Source organism: Vollenhovia emeryi, unplaced genomic scaffold (assembly GCF_000949405.1).
Source record: "Vollenhovia emeryi isolate VEMERY1.0 unplaced genomic scaffold, V.emery_V1.0 DF939234.1, whole genome shotgun sequence".
Taxonomy (NCBI): Eukaryota; Metazoa; Arthropoda; class Insecta; order Hymenoptera; family Formicidae; genus Vollenhovia; species Vollenhovia emeryi.
Genome location: NW_011967132.1, coordinates 439,199 through 464,839, shown reverse-complemented (window position 1 = coordinate 464,839; position 25,641 = coordinate 439,199). Strand labels below are relative to the sequence as shown.

The 25,641-nt window shown below is 43.3% G+C and overlaps 1 protein-coding gene across 2 annotated transcripts in view; it reads left to right on the top strand.

Annotated features, from left to right (window-relative positions):
* The window catches only part of LOC105560297 (alpha-mannosidase 2), a 163,878-nt gene that overhangs the window by 1,519 nt on the left and 136,718 nt on the right, over window positions 1-25,641 (top strand). Inside the window, exons 1-2 of one of the 2 annotated variants that reach the window (XM_012009292.1) lie at window positions 18,307-18,324; window positions 18,539-18,584. The exons of the other annotated variant lie outside the window; for it this stretch is intronic. The gene's annotated coding sequence lies outside the window, so the exon portion shown is untranslated. Of the gene's footprint in view, window positions 1-18,306; window positions 18,325-18,538; window positions 18,585-25,641 lie in introns of those variants that run through there. 2 annotated transcript variants of the gene reach the window in all.

The following is a 25,641-nucleotide window of genomic DNA, read 5'->3' as shown; positions in this document are numbered from 1 at the left end:
TCTCTACAAAAATAATAATTCCCTTAAAAATCAAATTAAAGAGTTTGTCGGAAAAATAATGTGAATAATATTTTCTGTAAAAGTATCTTCTTTCAAAAAATTTCACCTCTATAAAAATATCGTCTCTACAAATGTATCTTCTCTACAAAATCGCGCGTAAATTCAACTCGCGCTATTTCTGCCGCGGTAATTTCGCGGTGCAAAAAGACAATTGGCGGGCGGCGTCTGGCAAATTCGGGGCCCCAAGTCGGGTCGCGAGCGCGAAATGACGTTGGCGTTACATGTTAATGCGCATCGACCGGATTCGATTGCGTATTAATTTCGTAATTATATCCGGCTATTAGATAGTCATTTCTAATAGTAATACGCGGTTAATTGGCATATTAAATATTAATATTAGTGATATTCGCGGTAATTTTAAGTAATTTGCGTAATGTATTCCGCGCGCGTAAATTCAATCGGATAATTTATTCCTAAAATCCCGCGGATTTAAAGAAGTTTAATGAATAAACCCCAAGGTGCGCGCCCGCGCGAGTTTATCGTTGTTTAAATGCAAATTATATAAATGCATTAATTGAATAACGCGCGAACAATTACCTCGCTGAATAACGTTGATTTATTTGAGAAAATGCCCAGAGAAATATCTACGTTCACCTCGTGCGTCATAAACAATTACATCCAATTGTCTCTCTATCTCTCCCCCCCTCTCCCTCTCTCTCTCTCTCGCCATCTTTTAATATATTCCTCTCGAAATAAGGCAAACAAGACAATTTCCAGAGAATGCGAAATTACGGCAATTACAGCCTTTTTTTTTACCGTCAAGTCCGACACAGTGTTCGCGGTACTGTCGGGCGACAATCGCGTTTCGCGTATATGTTGAATGAATGCGCATTTCCATAATCACCATTGCGCCGCTTCGAACGGCCTTCGGCGAGGGATCGGCGATTTTTCACGCTCGCGTTCACGCCGCTGTTTCGCGAGGCGACGAAACGCCGAGCGAAGAGCCTGACTAACCCGAGCTCGTTACTTCGGTTACCAACTTCCACGATATCGTCATGAAGTCGCGAGAAAAAGTCGGCCGTCGCCGTGCGAAACGCGAACGTCGCGAGCGGGCAGGACAATGCCGCGCGTCGCGCACGAGTCGCCGGGTTCGCGTCGAAGACTCTCGTTTTCCTGCGCCGGCGGCGAGACGACCGGGGATCTGCCCTCCTCCCCCTTTCCCGGCCCCTCGATCCCGCGCCAACTTTATTTCGCGCCTCATAAAAAATGTATAAACCGCATCGACAAACTCGTTAAGCCGCGTCGCAGCCGCCCGGTTTGCGCGCGAACGAGATCCCCGGGAGCCGCCCGAGAGAGTTTGTTATCCGACGCGCGCTAATTCCGCGACGTTGCGTTAAATAACAATTCGGACCGGCGTATGCGCTGTGTTAAATTAATAACGGCGAGTTTTGCCGCGAGGCCGAGAGCGCGGATCGCGCGGAGATTTGTCGGAATGGATATCCGCTGATCGCGCAATCGGGTGGCAGATACCAGAGTCCCTTTAATCAGAGTCCGGCCAGCGGCTCTTCGTCGGTCATTCTTTTCCCGGCAACTCCCGAAAGAGAGAAAGGGGAGAGAGAGAGAGAGGGAAGAAAGGCGAGAGAAAGCGACAGAAATGGAGAATTCTTCTCTCGCAGAACTTTGCCGGGACTGGCCTGTTGATCAGACTCTGATTATGCACCCAGAAAAAAAAAGAAGATTTATTTAAGTTGAATAAAGAGACGCGTTGAAGTCGCGTTTCTTTGATTCTACTTTTGGAATCTACTTTTATTTGAAGAAATAGATACGAAGTCTCTTAAAGACTCCAGTCTTTGGCTTTTCCAACCTCCTGGTAAGCTAATAGTTAAATTATGTGTCTATCTTTGTTTAATTTAAAGGCAAAATAGAGACACATACGCGATTTAACTATTAGCTAACTTTACAAGAGGTTGGAGCAACCTGCCCTACGTCGGATGACATTTCGGCAAATAAAATTAAGGTAGAGAAATCATTTCGTTCAAATTAAATAGAAGTCCAGTGGGGTCAAAGCTTAAAGGAACTTTGATTTATTAAAAAAAAAACTTTTCCTAACGTACACCCACAGAAAAAATTTCCGGATCCAATGCTATTACACTTGAATGTTTCATAAAATGGGATCGATATAGCGCCAATCATATTTGTTAGAGAGAAAGGAATATTTTAATCTTAAATGAACACTTGTAAAATCTAGAATAAAATGATAGTCTTTGTCGAATATCGTGGTGCCAACTTCGTACGTAAATGAGGTTGCGAGAAATATAAATGCGTCAAAAATATTTTTTGTCTCGGTAACAGAGATCCTTTCTGAGGGTGTACGGACTCTGACTAGATACGATCGTTGCGTGCGATTAATTTGAAGAGACGCGACGTCGCGGGAAAACTCGCTCGGGAATCAAAGGACGCGATGCTCGCATTTCACGCGTTGAGATTCCGGTCCCGGCCCGGCTTTCCCCGCTTTCGCGCTCAATGTTTACGCGAAAAGTTACGTTACGAGTGCCTGCCGATTTATATTCGATAGATACCTTTTTACCGTTTCACGCCGTAGCGAGAAAGTTCCGCCCGTTATGGGCCGAGCCTTTCGTTTCGGCTTAACGGTCGCGTGTCTTCGTGGCGAAAAGTGGAGCGCGAGCTAACGTTTTATCACCTGTCCCGTTTCAAGGTTTCCCAAACGTTTCCCTCCTCCGATCTCCTTCGCGTCCGCGAACGAGACGCTGGAAGCGTCGCGACGCCCGGCGCGCCCGCTGGCGATCTCGTCTCGTCGCGACCCGTGCATCTATTTAACTTAATCAACTCTCAGATAAGCGCAGAAGCGGTAAATATTTCTGCGCGACGCAGGCCCGCGGCCGTGGTGTTTCAAAGCGCGCGCGCGCGCGATAGAAAAATCCCGAGGAATGCGAAGGGCATAAATTCAAGCCGTTGTTCCTCCGAGGCGCGCTCCCTTTTTTCCCCCCCTCTCCCCGGCGAACGGCAGCGATAACGTTTTAATCGCATTCGCGATTCCAGCTTAATGTTTCATAACTCGTATTTTCCGACATTTTTTTCGGCGTTCTCGCCGGTTTCCCCTCGTCCCGTCGCGCGAGCATTATTAGGCGCAGAAATACATGCAAAAATATGCGCATTTGGAAAAACTGCGCGCCAGCTCCGGCGGATCCTCTCGCGCGCGAAAGCGAACGCCTGTAATATCGAGCTGCCGAACCCAACCCCCCCCCCCGGGGGGGGTGAGGGGGTTTAAAAGACTCCGATCTAGTTTTTGCTCTCTTTCTCCGGCACGGTCCGCGCTTTGTTAGCGACCGGCGGTTTTATATATCTCAAAACCGATTCATGCATTCAGCGGGAAAATCGCGGTTTAACCGGCGGCGAGATCTTTATAGATTATCTCCGCGGAGAATCGTTTCCCCAGGAAGAATTATTATCGCGCGTGTCCCGCGATCGCCGCGAGTTTATCTCCGTTTTCATACCGGGCGGTTCGAGGGTCTACGATGCGACGCGGTTTTACGAGGCGGAATCCGCGGGATGATCTAAATAATTCATTGCGCGAGATATTATTCCTCATTTTGCGGACTCGATCGAGGTAAAATTACATGCCGGGCGCGACGCTCGAATACTTGCCCGCCGAATTTCGTGAAATTAATCGAACCGACAGCTCCCCGCGCGGCGGATATCGCGTAATAATTAAAGACAGTTTCGCGATTAGTTTGTTAACTTATTAATTCGTTTATTAATTACAGCTAGATTGTTAACTCGGTCCTTTTAAGATGTAAATCAATTGCAAGCGTAAACGCCTTTAGCACCTGGCACAGACGGACGTAGCCACTTGAATTACTACGTGAATCCATATACCGTATTTTTTCCCATCCTGTCCTGCGCACCGTTACAGACGGACAACCGCAGGTTTTTCGTTAGGTGGAATCATTGTCGTCAGTGAACTCGGATCTTTTCGTTCATTTTAAGATAATTTAGAAAAATCGCTCGGCGATTTTCTAACACGTGAACTCACTGACGACAGTGAACTCGGATCTTTTCGTTCACTTTAAGACAATTTAGAAAAATCGCTCGGCGATTTTGTAACACGTGAACTCACTGACGACAATGATTCCACCTAACGGAAAGCCTGTGGTTGTCCGTTGTAAACGTTTGTAACGGTGCGCAGGACAGGATGGAAAAAAATACGGTATATGGTTTCACATAGTAATTCAAGTGGCTACTTCCGTCTGCGCCAGGTCCTAAAGGCGTTCACACTTGTAATTGATTTATTAATTGCGTTGCTGGTAAATAATCGCGTGCGTTCCGATGTCGCGATCGGACGATCGAGTCGCCGATTGTCTCTTCCGAAGCTCAAGGAAGAAGTGTCGTAACTTCGGAGAAAACTCGTACGGGTCTTCAGCGGGACTCGTAAACGTTATCCTATGTAAAATTATTCTTCTAGAATGACACCGTGTCTTAATTGCGATAGGTTTGCGTAAGCTTTTGCGATCTTTTTTCCCAATCTTGACCTTTCGCGACACTCCTCTTCGCAGCGCGCGACAAATGGGACACTTTGCGCAAAAGATCGCAGGGGGGGGGAAGTTAAAAAATAGACGACGACCGATTTTGTTCCCCGCTCGATCGTGACGTAACTGAGAAGCCCGTCGCCTCGGTGTCCGACGAGCGAAACCGCAGCTTCTTCTGGACAAAGTCCGCGGAGTCCTGTTTCGGTATTGCCGAGGATTAGCGGCAGCCAGTGGAATTTTACCCGTCCGACCAGTGAAACAGCAGGGACAAGTTTCTTGTTCCTTTATACACAGCTCCCGGACCGTCTGATTCTTTCGCGCGTCCGACTCAGCGGTTTAACTTTCGCGACGCGTGCGGGGCGATCGCGTCGCGAAATGTCTCGTCACAAATACTTCCATTTCATTGGGAGCGCGAGGAATTTTTTTTTTACTTGGATTGCTTCAAGGCGCGTCTCGTCGCGTCGTCGGGGAAAAATGAGAAATAGCCGCGTACACATTCGACATAGCGTTCGCCACCTTCGTTTCACGCGGGAAACGGGCAAGTTTCTCTGGCGGTTAAAAATGAAGGGATTTTGAGAAGTTAAGAGAATCGTAAAGTTAATAAATTAATAAAAATGAATAAAAAGATTTACCAGCGCAAAAACTATATTCGAATGTGTCGGTAAAACAGACGACTTTAGGATCCCCTTGAGGGGTCGCGTGCGCGGGCGACATCCTCATTTAATTGCGAGCTGATTCGAGCTTAATCAGATCTTGATTTAAGAATTAATTGCAAAAGTGCTCGACGGCGAAAATGCTTAATTATGAAGGTGGGAGGGTCCGCGAGCGAATCGAAGGGTGCGCTCTCTGCCTCTCTCGTTCGGCGCTGAACGAGGCGCGCGCGGCCTCCGATACGTCTCCTCTATATTCGATGAATTCCGCGAGTTCCTCCATTCTCCTTATGAAAGTTTCCGCGCTGTCGCATATTTCGCTGCATATTCGGACGATGCACCTACGTATTCTGTCGATACCCGTTTCCGGCGCATATCTCGCACGCTGTTACGTAGACGTGTCGGAATCCGGCGTGACATTCGAGTACTATCTGTTTCTTCGCGGCTGAGTTATCTCGCCTCGACAGGTGGGATCCTCTAAAAATGCTCGCATCATCGACTCGCGCGACAGCGCGTTTCTCCCCCAATTTTTCGATAACCCCACGCGACTATCGGCAGCTGCGCTTAATTATCAATGAAAGACCTGCGATCCGCGCGAAGCGTTCAACTCGATTATCGCGAAACGATAACATTAACGATAATTATTATCATTGATTTATGTGACCGTTTATTTACGATTGTTTATTGAATATTACAAAATACTGTTAATATCTATTAGCGACTTGTATCAGTAAGATTAATGAAATGATTAATGAGTAATACTTGCCGGGATTGCAAACTCGGAGGTTTCTGGCACACGGGTGGAAGAGACATTTTTGCACTCGCTTAAAAACAAGCGCGTTTTCTTTCGTTCCTATAGCTCGGTCTTTGTTTAAGCGTTACTCTTTCCGCGGAACCGATTCAACTCTTTGAAAAGGAGGCCTCGAGAAAACGAGGTCTCTCCGACGTTTGTTTTGAATCCGTTACACGTGGCTCCTGGCGCGCACGCACACACACACACACACACGTATACGTGCGTCCGTTTAGGAACTGGTTTCGGGAATTGGTGGGCGGAAGGCAAACGCGCGCGCGGATGAAAAGGGCGCCATTGACGGGCGGTAGAAATCGAAAAAGTAGGATGAGAAGGAGGGGCCGAGGGGAGAGACAGAGAGAGGCATAATAGGAACGGCATAGGGAGCGAAGCGTGGCAAAAGTTTACGGTGTATTAACCATTCATCCAATTAGCGAGGATCACACGCGGTTATGCGCCGATGGAAACTAAAACTGGCGTGACATATGTAGGCCGTGTTTGGAAGAGACGGAGAGCGCGGACACGGAGGGAGAAAGGCCTCGCGTTTTGCCGCTAAATTACACGCGTGCGCTTGAAACCTCGAGACTCTCGTTCGAAAGTGACGAGGCGAATTGATAATTTTGCGATTGCGCTCGCACGCTCGATCCTGTTCCTCGTATCGGAGGTGCGTTTCTCGCGCCGTTTACGCGGCAACGCACTTGGCGTCTTCTCCCCGTGGTATTAATTTTTCTTTTCTTTTTTACGATATCGCGAACCTCGGGCACTAAAGTGTGCCCGTCGGTATTTCCGATGGTGAATTACGACTTGTGTCACACGTCGCCGTTCATTGTAGATGCGCGACAGTATTAGCATTTAGCGAACGCGAAACACGTTGTCGTGAAACAGGTTTCGACTTTATCGCGAAGTAACAAAACTGTACGTACCGCCTTTTTTTTAAGAGAAAAAAGAATTTGCAATTCTAAGTCGCTGGAACCGATGACGAGGCGAGGATTGCATAATTCTCTCTCTCTCTCTCTGTCCAAATAGCAGACTCATTCTCTTCTTGAGAGGTCGCGCGTCACTGCTTTCAGGAATAAGATAATTGTGTGCATCGCACACGTGCGTCGAATTGAATTCATACACGGCTCCGTGACCTCGACTTTCGCATGGCCGCGACCACACGTACCGCCTAGTGCCAATTCGCCTTATTTCCTTTGTTTCTTTTCCGCCTACGAGCAAAAAGGAAGCGAGACGGCCGGAGGAAGAACGCGAATAAGAGTGCATTTAACGAACAGGTCGCGTTCGCAGTTGCCAAGTCACATATCGTGACTGTTTTTATACGAGAGAGTCTTAGAAACGGCGGGGAGAGTTTTTTTCGTGCTGTTCTGAACGTTAAGGGCCTAAAGGCCGAATCAGACTGGCAATTGCCGACTCGGATTGGATTGGGATTGGCGATTGGCGATTGTCCTTTAGCCAATGAGAGTCGATTAAATCGCTGCCTGCTTTGCTCCCGTTGGATTGGACTGGGATTGGCGATTGTCCTCTAGCCAACGAGAGCAAAGCAGGCAGCGATGTAATCGACTCTCATTGGCTAGAGGACAATCGTCAACCGCCAATCCCAATCCAATCCGAGTCGGCAATTGCTAGTCCGATTCGGTCTTAAGGGAGATGACAATTGTTTTAATATCGACGCATCGACGGCGCGTCGTGAAAAGTTAGGGATTTTGAGATAAACCCGTAGGAATGCGAGAGGACTTTGTACAAATTTTGCTTTATACTTTCAACGTAAGATGCATATCGCAAATATTTGAACATTACTTTATTTTGGAAAGGGTATGATTTTCAGATTCAAGATTGAATCTGCTTTAGAACTCTCTTTTTAATATGGAATAAAATTTCAGCGCCAAATATCGTTGCTTTTCAATCTTTATCGCTTTTTTGTCAAACAATTTTTTTTTGTATAATTGACAATTGGTACGCTCAAATTGGCCGTTTCGTAAGCGCATTAACACGATGACATAGGTGGTTAAAAAGGATTTGAACTGACGATTACACGTATATTTACGTGTCTGCATTCGACGCGGTGTACACGTTGGTTTATTTGCGAACGGCGGGCGTGCGCGGGAACACATAGAATCGAACGTTTTACGAATGTTTATCCAAGTTTTTAGCCCAAGTGCGATAACGTGTGCTGCACACACAAATACAGCCCGGAGTATCGCGGGTATTGCAATTCTTTTTACGGGATATGATAATCCGGCGCGTGATCCAAATCTGATCGTCAAAACACAATGATCCTCGCCAGCAGTGCGAAGCGACATTCATCGAAACGGTTGTTTGGATACAGGCGAGCGATTATACGCACCTCGTATTATTGTTTAATTAATTTTGGAGACATTGTCTCACGGACGATTTTATTTGAGAGTTAAGACGTGCATACTTTTGCCGTTCTGCAATACAATATAGTTGGACGCAAGCGAGTGATTATACGCGGAAAAAACAATGACGTTGTATCAAAAAGATCATTGTAATTGAACTAAAATCGTTGAAACCACATCAGTACTTATTAATAAATGAAAAACATCGGATTGTTGTCTTATCTGTAATCTGGATATTTAGTTCAATGCTTAAAATTAAAATCCATAGCAAACACAATGGAGGGAATTATTTATGTTTGTGGCAGCCCGTGACGTTAACGTTTAATTCAAGCAACTTCATTTTGTTTAATTCAACAGCTTTCTTTCCGTGTACGCATCCCGTATTATTTTGTTTATTTAATTAATTTTGGAGACATTGTCTCACGGGCAATTTTATTTGAAAGTTAAAACTTGCATACTTTTGCCGTTCTACACAACACGATATAATAATTTTATAATAACATTTTAATATAAAAAATAATGAAGTATCTAGTTTGTACAAACATTCATTTTAGTTGGCGCTATTTGATAATATCATTGCTTTTGTAGAGAAGATAAAAATGTTGTTTTAAATAAAATATATCCAAATAATGAAATTATATAATTCTTGATTGGATGGCGCTTATACTTGGCGTCTTTTTTTTACCATTTTTTAATAATTTTACGTCGAGAAAGTCAATTATGATACGCGCGATAGGACTTTGTCACGTCTGCCGTAATGCTCGTAACAAGCCTCCTAATTAACGCGTAAGATTTTCTGTTTTCGCCGCGTGACACGAATCGCGCGTTCGCGCAACTATCGATTTTGTTCGAAAATACCTGACCAACGCGTATATCACCAGGAACCTGGCAGATTAATGTTTCTACGCTCGTTACAGCAAACGTTTATATCTTTGCATATGATTCATGGCGTACGTTAGACGCGGCATTAAATCGACTTACGATCTGATCGGCGATACTGAAATTTCTATGCAGTCGTGTCACATCGGAAAGCGATAAGAAAGGCTCAGACGTGATTAAAACGCACGGATTTTGTTTTCGGTTTTCAATCAATATTTTTTTTAGACCGAGTCCGCCCGATCTCTAGTCTCTTGATAGCGGAATAAAGTTTACTCGCCGCTGTGCAGAACGCTAGAAGCAAAAACATATATTAATTCTAACGTGTCTCAGTAGTTTTGGACTTCTCGATATTTATGGAGATAAAACATTTTCCGTTATCTGCTATTTAAAAGGAAGAAGTTTTAATATTACCGTTTCGCAATCATGGTATTCTAGCGTTGAATACTTGTTTTACGGTGGATTAGCCAACTGGCGAGAGGTAAAAATCGCTCGAAATCCCTCGGTACAGTACTGCATTTTGCGCTGCCTTTGAAAGACGGAGAGAAAGATGCACCGGAGACTGTGCAGAGAACGATCCTCCCCCCCCCCCTCTCTCTCTCTCGCTCTCTCTCTCTCTCAGCCCTCTTCCTCCCTTCCTCGCCTTCGCGCAGATATCATCGAGATATCGCCTAGCAACGAAAGCTGATAGCTTCCAGTAAATCGATAGACGCCCTGTAATGCAATATATCGGATGGCACTCCTCGGCCTTCGGCCTATGCTCGTTCGCCCTGTCTCTCGACCTCCCTCGTCCCCGCCACCCGCGTTTCTGTCTCGTTTCCCTCTATCGTGCTCTATGTACTCGCGTGAGTCCATGTACCCCGTGCCCTTGAGTAAATACATTTATTCTCCCTCGCGTACCCGTACACCGCCCGCCGTCGCGTACGTGTGTGTACGCATGCAAATTCGTACGCGACATGCGTTTGCCCGTGAGGCGTGAATCGAACGCAGGAAGTCAACCGTTGCAGCCCGCAGCGAGGCTGCGCTTCGCTTTGACCGTGGCTCCGGTGAATTTTTCCGTCACGAATCGAGAGCGAGCGGACGAGCAGGAGAGAGAGAGAGAGAGAGAGAGAGAGAAAGAGAGAGACAGTCAATTATCATTTGTTTCGAATAAAGACAGATTATACAACGATATCTCGCGATAATGCGGAACGGAAATGGCCGCGCAAAAAGCGCGAGAGGAGTTTAATTGCTGAAAAAAATTCCAGACGCGAGAAAATGTTTTATCTGAAAATCATTGACGCGACATCTAGTCCCAGTTTTTTTATTTATTTGCAATTCCATCGCGCGGTGGAAATGCACTTGCGACGTTTGATTTGAATCGTAATTGTGATTAATTTTACAAAGCGTGCTTTTTAAAAATCTCTCTTTTTTTTAAAATAAATATATTTGAATATTCAGCAATGTTCCAAGCTGCACGCTGCTGAATACCGTGTGTGTGCTACAGGCGACGTATCATGTTCAATTAAATAGATGTGAAACCAGGTTTCGATATTATTAATCGGATTCGCGAAACTTAATTTCAGCTCTTCGCATTGCAATGTCGCGACCGAAGGTATAGACATCGCGGATTTTTTCACAAAGGAATTTCTAAAATAACGGCATGCTACGCCATCAGCAAGACTCGCACCGGTGGCTATTTTAATACGAGTGTGTGTGTGTGTAGATATACGTTTTATTTTGATAAAAAAAAAGGAGCGTTGATCGATTTTCCGGCGCTCGAGCTGGCCGATGTGACGCACGTCGACGCACGTTTCCGCGTTGCCGCGGGAAATTACTTTTTATTGAGCTGTTTCCGCATACATTTAAGGAGCGATCGGAATTTCTCAGGCCGTTGAATATTCATCGTTCGTCAAAGGAACGTTTATTACAGAGAAACTCGAGAGACTGTGCACAACACGCGTCTTTGTAGTCATTATTTTCGAGTGGTGGATGCAGTCCTCGACAGTCTCCGTAAACCACTGACGAAAATCTTATTATCTCCTTTCATTTTATTTGTCTTGCTTGTTCTTATTTTACCTTTATAATACCCCAGCGAGGCCTAATGCCCAAAAAATGCCCAGTAATGGCCAGTTTTACCGTCTTAGGTCTATAATAGAATTAAAGGTTCAACACGGGGACAAAATTTCGACCCGGGCAGTTTCTTTCGAAAAGGAGTGACGGGAGATCGGCGACTCGTCATTACAAATTATATCGTTTTAATTTCGCGGCCTCTCGCAAAGCGATATGTTATATTTAGCGGGGCACTGATCCTGTTTTTCGGGATGTTACATGTGCGATCTATATGGCGCGGCTACGAGAAGCGCGATATAACACCATGGATTTATTCCACGTCACGTTCGCGTATCCCATGATTTTATGCATGGCTGTGACACGGTCCGCCGTATATCGGACGAGGCGTACTGCAAAAGCGAGCTCTGTTTAGCCGTGAATCCTCGTAGCGCGCCGGGTAGCCAAGTTTTATAAGGGATACGGAAACTTGTATTCGTTCGTGCCCCGGGCTTACCGAACCACACGGTGATCTGAACTTCGTAAGTAGTATCTTAAGCCGCCGATGGGGCTCGCCGAAAGTATCAGTTGAATCTCGGATGTCCATTTCTTCTCGTTAGACGGTACCGTTCCCCCCCCCCCCCATCTATCTTAGGAATTGTATCTCGATTACAAAAGCGTAATGTGATCTACAAAGTAGCGGGATTAACGGCGAGAGTGTTAAGGATCGTCTACAATGGATGAAGTAAGCCTGGCGTAAGAAGTAAGAGTCGGAGTAAAGAAATGAATCATTTCCATTTCTTACTCCTACTTCAGCTCCGACGCTTACTCTCGGCGAACTAGAGCGCGGTTCGACCAGTGCTACAAATATTTTAGAAAATTACGCCTGTACTCTAGCTTTTACACTGATAAGTAAAGGTTACGGCTTTCTTACTTCTCACTTCCGATGTAGCCGGGTCCTTTAGGGAGCGCGCGAATAATTGAGAGAGTTTTCCCGCACAGCGGGCGGTATCAGTTGCGATTGGCGTCCGGTAATTTAATTAGCGCGTCAACTTTCCTGCATGAGCAACACGATTTACAATTCTTTCGTCGCCGACCGATTGACTATACAATCTCTCGCGGACGTACCTTAGTGAGAAGATTAATTTAAAAAAATCTTTTCGGCCCTTAAAAATGAATTGATTTCGGGGAGCAGAACGGTATGATTTGATATCGAAATTACATAAACCGTCGATTTAGTTGCGATTTATTTAATAATACGCGATTGCGGGATACGATTGTAGTATTTATAACTGCTGCCATACCTACCGCGTGTAATTGTGAAATTAGTAGATACACGTTCGACTGCCCAGGTAGTTTATTTTTCGGTACCCTGTCTCTCTCTCTCTCTGCTAAACACGCATTAACGATTCTGCACAACGCTCGTACCTGCGCGGCGTAACAACGCGTAATACCTATGCTCCAGATGGTTTAATGGAGACAATGACCCGACTTTAGACGCCGTTTATGGATTTGACCGGTACTCTCTCTCTCCTTCTCTCTTTCGACGGAGCTCGTCTGTGTCGGGCGCGATCCGAGCGTTTTCTAGAGTCGCGTACGACTTATTAGGGCATACCTTTCCCTCGCGGCGGCGGAATGAAAAGAAGGGAAGGGAAAAACGCGCGGAACTTTGAGCGAGAAATCTCGCTTCGCGGCGGGAGGGGAAACTTCTCACGATACACCGCTGTTGAAAAAGGCGTGAAAATCAGTTTACCGGCCGCGCCTCCCCGGTAACGACTTATTTCATCAACGTAGAAATTGGACGAGAGCGCGATATCGCTTTACAACGCTTGATTATCATTGCAAGGAAAGGGGAACGATCTGCTCTCGTCTCTCTTCTGTCTCGGTCGATCTTGATCTACGATGCATTATCCTTCGACGCCCAAGTACGTAATCAATGGGCAACGAGCCTTTCACGGCTGAAATTAAATTGTGTATGCATTATTCCCCCCCTCCACCTTTTTTTTTAGATCTCAACTAGATATAAAGTCTTTTCTCCCCTGTGTGATGCAAGATTACCCTCGCGAGAGCAGAGTAATTTTATTCGACGCTATCACAATTGCGCTCGTTATCACGATATCACGGGGTAGGCTGAAATTATTCCTTTGAACATCCATATTAAAAGCCCGGTCGTAGATTTAAATTTAGAGTATAGCTAGAATTTGCGACGGCGAACTAATACGGATTAAGCCGCGGTCCAATTTTGTCCCGCAATAATTTCGCGAAAAAAACGTTTTCGCCGGGGCGGGTAGTTTTAACGTTTTGCGGACTCGCCGCGCGGTGTTCGTACCGCTGTATATATTGACGCGACGCGGGGGAGAAAAGAATCGGCGAAAGAAGCGAGATTTAATCGCGATGACGCTGCAATCTTTCTCGCGTTTGCTCGTAATTACGGCGGACGTATGCGGCGGAGGTGGCGGCGGGCGACGGTAAAGCGAAATAAAGCGCGGGCGGGGACTGTCGAAAATTGCGGAAAACGCTCGCGGAAAGCCGCCGCGTACGCGTGTTTTACATCGGCTATATATCTTCCGGCGATATATCGCTACTGTCGGACGTTTAATATGCAATTTGCATCGCAAGGTAAATATATTGGATAAGAGAGATCTCTGTGCACGCCGCGCATATTATTATTATCTACTTCTCATAATATGATATATTATAACGATAATGCGGTTTGGCCCAGATTCTTGAAATTTTTGCGGTATTGTACTCCTCCCCCCCCCTCCCGTCCCCCCGTATGAACAGCGAACGCGGTATTCCACATCACTATAAATACGTAGCATTATTCCGCGTTATTTATCAAAGAGAATTATACCTTTATCAGCCTTTATTACTCTTCGGCCTTTATTGTATCTTGCCCTTTCGCGGATGGAAAATTGAACGCACGGGCGGAGGTTCTTTATACTTATCGACTACTCTCTCATTTGTTACTCGGGGGGGTGGGGGGCGGCTTTCCCCGCGGTCAGCGAATCACGCGCGAGGCGGTAAACTGTCGTAAGGGGAACGGATGAGTGGATATTTTATTTCGCCGACCCTTCTTCATTTTCGCGCTGACCCGAGCGCGCGTTTTACTCGCTCGGCCGGTCGTTTGCGGGGGCGGGAGGGAGGGAGGGAAGGGGGGAAGGAAAGAGTCGCGCGGATTTTCATCACGACGAATCTATTTACTCTCGAACGTACTATCGAAACCCTCCATTTACGTCGTGGATTTATAGTTCTGTTAGGTGGCTAGACGAATGGCGGCAATCTGGGAAAGAAGGAGCCCGCGATGGGCGGGCGGTGGCAATGACTCCTTGCTTGCGGCAATCGTACACAGGCTGCCGGCTCGCACTTTTGTTTCGTGGCTTCTGATTTATGGCGTAGCTACGCGCGCGAGGGATACTGTTTCCGAAATCGAGGAAAACACGACTGGGGGGGGAATAAGTACACAGAATCCACGCGGTGGTCTCCCGGTGATTTCGTTGCGTAAAAGTCCGCAAAGAAGTGCGCTATAATGGACATTTAATATACGTATGATTTGTAATTCCGTCACAACTTTCTCCATTGCATAATTTATGTACGTTCTCTCTCTCTCTCTTTCTCTGCTACCCTGGCACGATACATAAATCTCTGTTACGCACGGTTCGCGATGTACCAGCCACAAAATATTTTTAATACTCTCGCGGAACGCGGAAAGCAATTCAAATTCGAAGGAGCGTCGCGCGCTATTATGCACGCGTGGAAAACGCGAGATCGAAGCGTACGAACGCCCCGGCGTTCGTTTCTAAAGTTTCCGCCTTTGGAAATTACCCGCTTCCACTTAAATCTGTTGGGTAACGAGATCTGTCCGATCCAGTTGCGATACCGAGCGAGATGAACCCGTGCGGCCAAGTGGATCTTTTAATTCCGCGACCTTGTTCCCGACGAAATTAACTTTTCTTCTAATTTTGCGCGGCCCGCGAAAATAATACGACATACGTGCGGGGCGGACAAGCCTCGTGCCTCTGCCCTCTCGCTCCGTCCGCTCCATACGTTCTCTCACGGTTGGCGTCGCGATTTCATATCAGATGAGTCTGCAGGGTTAACAAATGACCTCGGCTGGCGCACGTTTCGAGTGTAATTAATATGACGAGCGGCTCGTTTTACCGTTAAAACAACGTAGCAGGAGAATAATAGGTAGGCTCCGCCGAGGGAATGGGAGCACGCATTGTCACGTGGAAATTTCCAGACGTCTCTATTTTTAGGCATGCCGTTTTTCTCGCCGACAATTAGGAAACGCCTTTTGTTCCTTTCAAACGCGAACAGTTTCGACGTGAAATCGATCTCGTTTAAAGAGGCTTCGTTCTTACACAATGCGCAATTACACCAAGGACATTATGCAAATTGCGTTATTTCATTTTATTTTTTCCGATCTTCTCTCAGAAGATACAAAAGGCTGAAATTATTATACGTGGTACATGTAAATTTTATTTCAAATACATGACGTACGTACAGAGGAAAGTCCTCTATTATGAAATAGGTTTTTAATATGAGATAGCAGGTTTTCTCAACACCCAAATTCAATCACGAATCTTTTTTCGTAACGATTGCACGATCTAACAATGCATTTTCCGCTAAACAGTTTTCGCTCCACGGGCAATAAATTCACGGTGGAATCAACCGCTGAAAATTCTGGTATATATTTATTTTATCCTTTGTATCTTCTAACGATAGAATACTTTCGATATTGTGGCGTATAAAAAAAACTGCAACGCAAAATATAAAATTTCTTTTCGGGTATGTTTCGGGCGGTACATAAATTATGTATATTTGTCACTTTGATTTAAAGCGAAGCTTTCTCCTTAACGTCGCCGTTTCATAAGAAATTGATACCGGTGTATCAAGAACAAAATTACTGCAGGTTTTATTAAATATGGAAATTAAGGCTGCGTGCGCTGATAAATGATTCAACAACCGTGTCGAAGTTTCCATGGAGCATTTCCTTTCTCGGAAGTTGAACACTGGTAAACATCGCCGAAGTTCTCCTCGGAACGATTATTAATTTACGGCCAAGTAGCCGCGCACTGTGTTCTTCATAGATTATAAACGTCGCTATCGTTGCGTCGATCGATAAACGTATGTGAATACGTAAATGAATGAGCTTGTTGGGGAAACAAGATAGGTTATCGATTTACTAATACAAGCGGAACATGTCACGTGGATGCCGCAATCGTTTTATTAAATGGCTAAGATTGTCCATAATGTGTCATACGGTTTAGCGTCGGTATAAATGACATCGAGTTTTGCGAATTCAGAAAGTTTTCTTCCGCCTAATTTCAATAGCAGACTATAAATACAGATCGAAAGAAAAAAAGCGAGGGGTAAACCGCTGAGATTTGCGGCATTATAAAGGTAAAATGATATAATAAGATAAAGTAATGCCCACTGATTTTCGTGAGCGGTTTCCCCCTCGGGAAAAAGACACTAGCTTGAAAGAAAAGAAGTTCGTGTATAGATAGAAAGATTAATTTCGAGTGTCGTAATGAACAGAAATCTACAAGATTAATAGCAAAATTTATCCACTAAAATGTTTAGAAGTACACCTCAAGTAATATATTAACGACGAATAATTAACGTTTGTACCGGCGCTATAAATATTCTCACCTGGCGACTAATTCGATTTTCAGCGAATTTGGTCAGACCCGAAGCACGTATCTCTCACTGATATATGCATCATGCGGTGCATTTCTGTTGCATTGACCAGTTGCATTTCAGTGCAACCGAACGACATGAGTTAGTCATGCCGCAACATGGTTGATTGCATTCTCGGCGAGTCAATTAAAAACATAAACGGAGTTGTTAGGTGGATATAATAAAGCTGTTGGCGAGCAATATTGTCCTTATCGGCAAAAATCAATTTTCAATATTACATACGAGATAATACATGGCATTATCTTACTAGAGAGATATATTATATACATAATAGATACGCGTACGTAGCGACAGGAACGACGTCGCGGAAAGTCCGCGGAATGATAAGTAAAATCGTGTAGTTACCGAACAAAGTGATTTACAATCTTAGGCGTAGCATTTTCATCGTATGTTTATTTCAAATTTCGTAGACGGGGGACAGCGTACTTTCAACGGTCGGGGTTGTTTACTTCTCGCGCAGTATCGTGCGACGTTACGCGGCCCGTTTTTGTGTACTCGAAGGTCACCGCGCTATCATTCGCTCGCCGCACCTCGAGCCGGCCGGCAGTGTCGAGAGTCGCTCCGTGCGTAGTGTTACTTTTGCCGTTATCACTTTCCGCGACGCGATCGCGATGGGCATGGAAATAAATCTCTATTAATTGGCGGTACACGTTTATCGGTATAACAAGTAATTCATCGTTAAATTATTAGCTTCTACAATTTGTAGCGAGAAGAGATTTGAGACGACGCTTTTGTATCAGTGCAGATATTTCACGGGACTAACTCGTCTAAAATTTGAACGTAAACCGTGATACTCTGTCGCGATTACATCTCGTTTACGCATTGTGCTTCGAATTATCTGCGGATTTCGGTGTGATCTGTTTTTCGGGAAAAAAAGGAACATTTATTGGTGCGGCTTTGGTATTTGCGTTGTCGGCTGTAATTCGCATTCCGCAACTCGGACAGGCAGAAAGTAGAGAAAGTCGTTAACAAGGATTAGATTGATTAACAGTAAAGATCGTGAAATATCGTTTCGTTACAAATTAATAACTACGTCTTTACCGTAGATGCTTGGAATCCGATACTTGCGTCGTGATTTGTGTATCGCCAATTTAAAAGTGATTTATCCATTGCTACTTCCGAAACGAGAATCCGAGGTGACACGCGAGTTACCGGTTTAAATAATTTGCGTGATGGAAAGTCACACGACATGTGTCAGTAATACTTTGTACGTTTTGCGGTGTTACAGGTCGTGTCCGGAAGTGCCACGTGAAATTTCGCGCGATCGTAATTAATTATTTTCGCGAGTGAATATTGTGCGAGTGGAACGAGGAAATCTGAGAGGAGGAGGCGGCCTGGGTGGCATCGGGCAACGGCGGAGCAACCTTGATGTAAGTCTATTCAATTTTACATATTATTTGCAAAATTAATTGTTGCAAAATTAAGCATCCACTCTCTGTCTTATTTATTTAAACAATTCGAATAACAGTTTCAAGCTTTTGAATAAAAGTTACAAAGAAAATATAAAGTACTAATACTATTAACACTATAATTTCGATTTTGAATAATTACTCCATAATAATCGTACACTTTTATACTTTACAGTTCATCATTTACGACGTAGTCTACAACTCCACTGTCGGGCGCATCGGTGAGTGATAACTTTTTTTAAATTGACGTAATGGATCTGTATAACAATCGCGTTAGATGTTACGCACAATGCACATTGAAATTTTTACGTAGAGTTAAAGATTACGAACATATAGTTTTGTAAACGAACATAAGTTTTCATAGATCCATTGCTTGAAAGTGGATGGATTAGAACAGATTAAAATAAATGACAATATTAATACTGGAAAGTGTATAATTATTCGACTTGTGTGCGTTCGCACATACACGTCATGTTATTGAAACAGAAAGAATTATTTGATATAAGATTTTCAAAAGACGCAAAGGGGATATTACCCCTTTTTATTTGAAGAGATAAATACCACGATAAAATATTATATTAATAACTTGAGCAATTAATAGTATGATCTTGTATGATATGTTACGAATAATTAAATTATTGAATTTATTATTTAGACGAATAGCGATAGAAGAGGAGAAATAAATTTATAATAAATACAAAGTATTGATATTTTTATTGGTATAAAACTATTATTAAAATTCGTCGTGGTATTCATCTTCTCGACGATGGACGATGAAGAAATGAAATATACATTTATGTATATTGAATATATTTAAATGAAATAAAAATAAACTGACATGCAATAATAAAATGGGTTAGAGAAAATTGTTAACACGTGTCAATAGATTAGTTAATAGTTGTGTGTGAGAGAGAGAGAGAGAGAGAAGCGTGTTACTTAATTTTTTCTCTACTGATAATTTCGTTCACGATCTCGTTACATTTTTCAAAGATTATACATTACAGAAATTGATGCGAGAAAATAGAAATTTAGAGAATCTATTACTCGCGTATCACAGAATTGAAAGAAATGTAGAAAATATATTTTCTTATTTTGCTTTCGTATTTATGATCGTTAGCTACATTTATTCTGATGCTGCGCGCCAATTTTATTTTACTCGTTTATAATCTATCCACATATTTCAATAGATTGACTTTTTATTATTTCATGTGTCTGTGTTATATTGCCGAGCTTGAGCAATTGTTTAAACATTAGTTTGCCTATTGTACGATTGCATATAATCGCACAACTTCTCGACTATCTTCTACTAAAATAGCACCGATTGTCTATCGCTCTAGAGGAAATTATATTGCTGATTATTCATTAGGTACAAATAATCGTGAATTTAGATTGCAAATGGAGTTACAAACGCGCATCACGTATTGTTCGCGTGATAGCGAGGAGGCGTTCCTTCCTCTTTCCTGTTTGTTCAATCATGCTGTTATTACTCGCGATGTTAATAGAAAATTTTCGCGATTGCGTATTGCGGTGAATTCTCAAGTCACGAGAATTGCCGTGGCAATATTTGTCGGCGATTCAAGACAACGATCGGTCGGCACACTAGATAAGAGTTGTACAATTATTTTATAATATATAATATTTATAAACAGTATTATAAAATATGTAAATATTATCTAAATGAACAATATACGGGTGGGCTGTCCTTAGAATCGCGTTTATCCGCCTTGACAAGCTATTAGTATTGACTTCACTTGAAACCTGCCGCGAGAAGTTTGTTGAGATTGTGCTTCGTTATAACAGCGCTATTAATAATTAACAAAGATTACGTCACGACTATCGTTAATAATAACTAATGGATGTTTCCTCGGAGCCGGTTTTTCCAACCTCTTGGTAAGCTAACTAATAGTTAAAACATATATGTGCCTATCCTTATTTAATTTGACGGAAAAACCAAGACGTACATATGATTTAACTATTAGTTAACTTACCAAGAGGTTGGAACAACCTGCCCCGAGTCTTTTGGATTATTTAATGTCGTGCTGGGCACGAGTCGAGTGTTGGATATACGAATATCTTCGTTTCCGAACAACTTGCTCGCATCGTTCTTCCTTTACCCCGTCGTATTAAAATGCGGCGGCATGATTCTAATAGAAGGTATTACCGGTCCGGGGCTGGATGCAAACACGTTGTAATGTATTCATATTGGCCCACTGTGCTCTACGGACCTCAAAGTGAGGGCTCTTCCTCGGCTGTGATATTTGAATTTTAATGCGAACCTTCCACCCCCGCAGCCGACTATCGTTTCCCCCTTCCTCTCCTCTTTATCTGTCTCTCTCTCTCTTTCTCTCGTTCGTTCTTTCTTTCTTCCTCCGTCCCGCTCTCTTTCATTTCTTTCCAGCGCGTCTCTCCTTTCCTCCTTCGCCCCTCAATTCCTTCTCGTCCCACTCGTCGGCCACTCGTGAAACCATCGTGCCCTTTTCGGTCGGTATCCACCTTGGCAACAATCGCTGGATTTCACAACCCTCGTAGCTATTCCTAAAAAGAACTCTCCCTTGGCAGATGTTCGAAAGATATTTCTGTGAGAGACCTCTCGGATAGGGCGCTCTTCCTCTATAAAAGTCCCTTTCAACGTCCCCAATTTCTGGATTCTTGTAAGATAATTTAAAAATTTTATATATTCCCGAAATTCTCCTTTATCGGATTTCAAGAGAAATTGACAGATTTCTCCGTAAAAAAGGTTTATAATCGCCTTTCACTCTAATAATAAATACACATTTTCTCTGAATTTGATTTCAGAGAAAATTAAAAATAATAGTCTTTCGCGGAAGGAATGTAATCTTTGATTTTTTTCGTAATTACTTATAAAAGCAACTAAATCATTTCGACGAGGCCGATGAACTCCATTGGTTAAGGCAAAGGAGATTTTCTCGCTCAGATTAGTGCCTATACCTGTCCTGTCTTCCGAATAATCGTACTTGCTTGGAGGGTTCCTCGGGGATGAGTCAAGCGAGTCGCCAGGCATCTCTTTCACCCTCGAAGGAGCCTCGATTCTCGTTATCTTCATTCTCGTTGGCTTTTCTTCGATCCCCAAAGAAGGCGATGCCAGGCTCGTTTATAGACCGACCCAGCTCGAGAGAGGATGACAAAGTCGACGTTTGCTCTATCCTTCTGGATTATCTCTTCTGGCTTTCTTTCTGCCGTGACGCCCCCGCGATAGGTCGCACGAGCGCGATCGAAACACGATGATTAGAGGACGTAACTTTCCTCTTAGGGGGTGGATATTAACTTTGTCAGTTGGCGTCATTAACGGAGTAGTATTATAACTTGTCGTTACGGAATAGTAACTTGGATTCGGCAAGTCTCAAATATTTCATCAGCCTTTATCTTCGCGGGGAAGAAATTTGATTTTATCCTTTAGAAAGGCAATGTTCAGCGATGTATCTCTATTCACCGCCGGAATATCTGGCGGAGTTCCCTTTTCTGGAAATAATCGACGTCTACTCTCGTGAACGATGCGTGCGGGGTTTCTCATCGATGCACAATGACGGGTAGATTCAAGCGGATCGAGCTGGCTGAGCGCGATAACAAGCTTAATGCGTTCCGGAACCGGAAACGCGGCCATTGTGCTCCCCCATCGGTTATCGACGTCGCTCGATCGTTCGCCGATTCGGGAATCGCGCATTTAATTATCGCAGTTCTTATCCCGCACTCGGGGATTTTCTTCCCGATTAACCGGCCGTCGCGATGCCCGATATCAAATTTAATACTTTCATTGTTCCTGGGTCGATGAGGAGTGATAATGAACGACGTAAACTTCGCGGCGGTACTGAAATTTAAATTTTCTCCATCCCTCCGTTTCGCGCTTCGTGAATTAAATCTAGGAAATATAATTATATATCAAGGTAGATTATCTCCCACGAGGTATTTTAGCGTTATTTTAATTTGTACGATAAGCTTTTTATAGTTTATTTTCATAAATTATACGAGGTACATAATTAATATTTTATTACAATTTACCTTTTTTATATTACGTTCCAGTTCTTCATTTTAATGGCATATTGTACTAATTCGTAATGCAATATAAATTTATATTTTCCTTTAAAGCGAACATTTTGCACAAGAAATAACATTACGTATTTAGCCGCCGATTTACTCAGTCTTGTACAAGTCTTTTTATTTTTTGTTAAAATTTTTCGTTGGACAATAATATATTTGTATAGACCGAAAGCAGACGTGCGAGAAACGCTTTTATACTAGACGAACGAGAGAAACGTGTCTTTTCCTGTCTTTTCTACGTGCAATTTTTCTGTTCTATGCAAGTTCATTTGTAAGTGTATTTTTATGCTAACATATGCAATTCACGTGTCTTTACGTAAATCAATCTGAAAAGAATGGAAAGAAAAAAAGGGAGGTACTGGACAAGGAAGGTACGTCGGAAAGAAATAACGACGGAATAACGAGCACCGGCTTCCGACGTACTTGTACGCTCCTTGTACAACCCGCTCATTATTTTCGAAGTAAATATGTCGTAAAAAGGATATAGTGGAAAGGAAGAAATGAGCAGAGAGAGAAAGAGAGAGAAAGAGAAAGGGGCAAAAAGGCGTGGTGCTGACTTCTAAACGGTATAATCGAAACTTTGAAGAAACTAGCTAATAGCTTTTAGTCAATTAAGGACGGTGGAAATGAGATATTCGAGCTTGCAAGGAGGAAAGGGAGATACTTTTTCGTACAAAGTTTATTATTATTCTCGTCGAATTCAAATTCTGAAAGATTGTCTTCCTCGATGAAAACTCATATCGATTCGCGACTAACGTGGAGACATCTTTTTCCCTCGTCATATGTCACTTTGGATTGTAACAACTTTCAGTTTAACTTTCTAACGCAAAAATAATTTAATTACGACTTCTCTCATGTTTCTGCTCTCTAACGTTCGAGAAATTAGAAATATTTTTAAGCAGCTTTTTCAAGCTTCCTTGATATGCATTATCGCTTAGCAACTCTAGCGTCTCGCATTTTTCACTTTGCAGACCGACCGGTCTCGACACGTAGCGAGACAACTGCAGCCCATGTGTCATATTCTCCCTTTTTTCTTCATTCGGTGATTTCCTCCTTTCTCCCCGGTCGCTTCACCCTTTTTTTTCCCCCTCTGTACTCTCACCTTTCTTCTCGAGTACCAACATCTATTTACATCCTCCATTTTCACTCTCTCGCGCTAGTTTCAGTAGCCCGTTCCGTAACGAGATTTCTCTGCAGCGAAAGAGAATGCGTCCGCGCGCGTTAACGCATTAGCATTTTGCATTCTACGAATCGCGTGATACTTGTATCGCGAAAATCTCTTCTTATACGCCGGTTTCCATTACATTCCTGTGTGTTTTAATTGCAACATTATTTGTCCGTGTGTGCAACGTACAGTTTATTATCAATAGAGTCAACTTTCAACGGTAAAGTCGATGCACCAAGTAATTGGCCAATATACCGAAGCCAGTAATATCAGCAATATCAGCAACAGTTTGATAGAATTTAGTAAAACTAAAGTTACACGCCAGTATGCAACGCGATATATCGATTAGATTAGAAAATTTAATGTAAGAGAATTTAATGCGATGGAAATATCGGGGATGCAAAGGCACGCTGAAATACCGCTGGAAAGCAAAAGGCAGAATAGAACGGGGATATTTGTCCATGTTGGACGTCAGGTTGGCTTTTACTTAATTGATCTTTGTTGCGATTGAGAGGCGACGCAGTCTTTAATTAGCATACTAATTACCTCTGCTTTTCGCCCGCGTCCTCCTTTGATCACTTTTCGTCTTCGCGATTTGGATTCACCTACCAGGACGGCGAGCTGTTATCCGCTGTTGTTTCGGTCTCTCATTAATTAAAAAGCAACTTCTTTTGTCTATATACGCGGCGGTGGTGTGAAAGAGTAACTGTGTAACTTAGTAATTGCAGTAAGGAACAAAGCGGCGTAGAACAAAGCGGTTATTGTACTCGTTCGCTACTTCATTTCCGGTTGTTTTGATGTTTACGACCGAGAGTGTTTATTTCAGATAGTGGACTTTTAATTATTTTGCAAATGTATAATAATTTAATAGCGAATTCGGCAGCTCGCACTAGTGCGCGTTAAGCCTCGCTTCCTACATTTAAGGATCGTCTTAAATACTTTTTCAAGTACTTGCTAGCCAGTAAAATGATCTGTTTGGCATTCGTACGGATTTTTTTTCCGCTAAATAGTTTTTGGACGTGTACTTAAGATGACCATAAATACACTGCGCAACCAAAATTTATGCCCAAATTTCGCTCAACTTCATATAATCGTAACTTCGCGAAAGCTTATCGCATTTGAAAAAGTTTTTTTTATTTTAAAGTTAGACATCTCTGCAATTAACGACAAAAAAGAGAAGTTCAAAATCTGACGAATTCTCTTTAAAGCAGAGATTTCTAGCTTTAAAATAAAACAATTTTTCCAAACGCGATAAGTTTTCGCGAAGTTACGATTATCTGAAGTGGAGTGAAATTTTGGCATGAATTTTTGTTGCGCAGTGTATAAGAGCAGACTCTGAGCAAGCCTCGGTGTGCACTCAGTGTGCACTAGTGCAAGCCGCCGAATTCGCCGTGAGACAAATGAATATAATTGTTTTCCCATGTAGTAAGAAATATTTTTTCGATACAAGTATGCAAATTCGGCTGGCGTAATCTCTTACAATTAGCCATTGTATGCAGGCGAATTATACAATGCACTCCGCTTCGATCGTCTTCTTCTGCAATCAATGAGTAGGAAATAATTTTAGATGGCAGTTTCTGATAATTCTCATCCCGCTGCAGTCGTTCGTTCATAGGGGAATCGCGAGCGTTGTTCCGAATGTTGTATTTCATTAAAACGAAACTTTACGAAACTAATTCGGGGGAGCGCAATCTACGCGGAATATTATCGGATTATTACCTGTGCGATAATTCTATTTATAATCGTGCGGTATTCGGATTATTTTACCTCTGAATTTAGCAGAGCTGTGATTTCCCCACACGGCTCCACCGCTCGTTTCGTCTCTCACTGTTAACGTCGTCCGCGACATGGATACCGGATCACGAGAGATAGAGAAAGTATGCGCGAGCGGGGGCGATTAATTTGCTTGAAAACTTTCGTAATCAGACTGCGAACCAAGTCGCGATAGGGCGTGACGCCTTTTAATATAATTTATTAATATAATTAATCCGCTCGCTCGCATAATGACGAGATAATGAGAGAAAAACCGGAGAAACAGCTGTTTGTTGGAAATACAT